At 58.5% G+C, this 2554-nt stretch overlaps 1 pseudogene; it reads right to left on the minus strand.

Annotated features, from left to right (window-relative positions):
• Nucleotides 1-268: 268 nt before the first annotated feature.
• LOC147986235 (uncharacterized) lies at nucleotides 269-1634 on the minus strand (annotated as a pseudogene).
• Nucleotides 1635-2554: the final 920 nt, after the last annotated feature.

Here is a 2554-nt window from a genome sequence, read left to right on the forward strand (position 1 = left end):
CCTCCGCCAGCTTCTTCAACACGGCGGCCTCCGCCTGCTCCTTACGGGCGGCTTCCCGCTCCTCGCGCACCTCCCGCGCGTTTCGCTCCTGCGCCTCCCGGAGGTCGGCTGCAGGGTCGATTCGCCGGGTGGTGGTAGAAGTCTCCCCCGACCCGATGACGGAGGCGGCGGCCGACTTCTCAAGAGAGAGCGGAGCCCCAAGCCAAGGAAATAAAGCATAAAAGCTTAGATAGAATCGACAAGAAAGGAAGTCACAAGGAAAAGACACTTACGCCGACACCATAGGAGGCACTTTCGGAAGCTTCTGAAACTTGGTCGCCTTCGCAGCGGCCTCCTTCCGCTTGGTCGCGACGGTCGGGTTCTTGGTTTTCTTCGGTGCGCTGCCAAACAAGGCGGCGCCTTGTTTTCTATTGCGCGTGCCGCCTTGAGCAGCCGGCTCGGCGGAAGGGCCCACGTTCACCTTGCCGACGCCTCGCGCATGACGCGGCTCGTCCTCGTCTTCGTCGTCATTGGGCCAAGTCTCAGTGTCGCCTAAGTCTTCGGAGGCGCCCGCCCCGTCGCCGCCACCTATGGCATCGTCCTCCAGGGCGGCCGCCCCCAAGTCGGGGTCGTCCACATCGCTCACTGCCCGGTCCGGCAGGTAGTCTCCACCCGGCCCTACGATGGCGGCCATCACCGGAGACATGAAGATCTGTGTTCACAAGACCGACTATTCAAGATGGCAAGACCAAAATCAAAACAAATACTAAAAAGAAAAGAGTTGAAGAACTTATAGGAGGCGGCGGGTTGGCCTGGGAGTATGGCCGCATGTCGAACCGCCAAGACCCTTCTGACAGCTTGAGGTCGGAGATCTCGTTGACCATGCGGGCGACCTCGGCAGTCAGCATGTCCCTCGTGCACGTCCGGCTCGGGTCCCGGTGCCCGCTCATCCAATAGATCAGATGAGGCCGGCCTTGGAGCGGGAGAACCCGGCGCTCGACGAAGGCGACCAGCAGGTCGGACGCCTTGAGGCCTGCCGGGTCTGTCAGCACCCGGAGCCGGTTGATGGCGGCGATGGCGTCAGCTGACAAGGGCTTCGGCTTGTAGCCCCAATTGTCCTGAGGTTTGGCCGGAGGGCCGGCTTCGTAGGGAGGCAAGTTGATGAAGTCGAGGGCGGGGTCGACATTCTAAATGTAAAAATATGATTTCTGCCATAGTTTGACCGATTGTGATAGCTTGATGGCGGGGAAGGCATTCTTCATGGACGAACGGCGCACCACGATGAAGGCGCCACACTGGGCCGCCTTCTCCCTGGTGGAGGTGCCCTGCTTGGTGAAGAAGAACGCTCCCCACAGCTCGATGGTGGGGAGGATGCCGAGGTAGCCCTCGCACATCGTGACGAAGGCGGACAGCAGCGTCACGGTGTTGGGCGTCAGATTATGCGGCTGGAGGTGGAAGAAGTTGAGGAAGGAATGGAAGAATCCACTCGCCGGCAGGCCGAAGCCGCGGAGGAAGTGCGAGCGGAAGATAACCCGCTCGCTTCCCTGCGGCGCCAACGAGATCTCTTCCTCCGGCGGCACGCGCACCTTGACGTAGCTCGCGCCGGGCAGCCGCATAATCTGACGAGCCATCCCAGTCCCCTCCTCGCGCGTCATGGAGTCTGAGCTCAATGGGGAAATTGCGCGGCGGCAGAGGCAAGGACCACGATGGAGCAAGAGGCTCGGCGTGGAGGAGGCTGACGGCGACGAGCTGGGGCAGCGCTTCGACAGGGCGCAGAAGTGCGCGCGGCAGTAAGAGGAGGAGAAGGTCGAAAATGGCAAATGGGAGGAGGGCGCGCGTGCTCCACCGCTCCCCTCGCCCTACTTATAGCCCCTGGGCTGCGAAGCCGAGGGGGTGGGGCGTGGGATTGTGGGATTAATTGCGCCCACGACCCCACGTCCTCATGATTATTGCGCGAGTTACTACGTGCAGTAACTCCGTGTGGAATCACAACGGTCCGCCACGGCCGCAGCGGATCCGCCCACACGCTGAGGCCCGGTCGTGGCGAGCCCAGCCTGCTGTCACGTCTGAAAGTGCGTTATATCGACTAGAGGGGGGGGGGTGAATAGGCGATTTTTATGAAAGTCTTCAAAACCTGGGAGTTATGAAGACAAACAGTGAAGATTATGCCTATTACTATGCAGCGGAAGTTAGATTACACTAGCCCAGTCATGGTCATGTATTCAATAGAGTGAAAGCACAGTGACAAACAGCTTCAGTGTAATAAGGATCAAGTAGGAAGAAGTTATGAAGCCAAGCAGATCATGCATTCACGTTGTGAAGACAAATGATAAAGCAAGCACGCAATGACTTCACAATGAGTAACAGCAAGAGAAGGAAGTGAAGATGAAACCAGTGACTCGTTGAAGACAATGATATGTTGGACCAGTTCCAGTTGCTGTGACAACTGTACGTCTGGTTGGAGCGGCTAGGTATTTAAACCTTAGGACACACAGTCCCGGACACCCAGTCCTGAACACACAGTTCAGGACACCAAGTCCTCACCGTAATCTCCTTGAGCTAAGGTCACTTAGTC

Source organism: Triticum urartu, chromosome 2A, assembly GCF_056163025.1.
Source record: "Triticum urartu cultivar PI428250 chromosome 2A, HENAU_Tu73, whole genome shotgun sequence".
Taxonomy (NCBI): domain Eukaryota; kingdom Viridiplantae; phylum Streptophyta; class Magnoliopsida; order Poales; family Poaceae; genus Triticum; species Triticum urartu.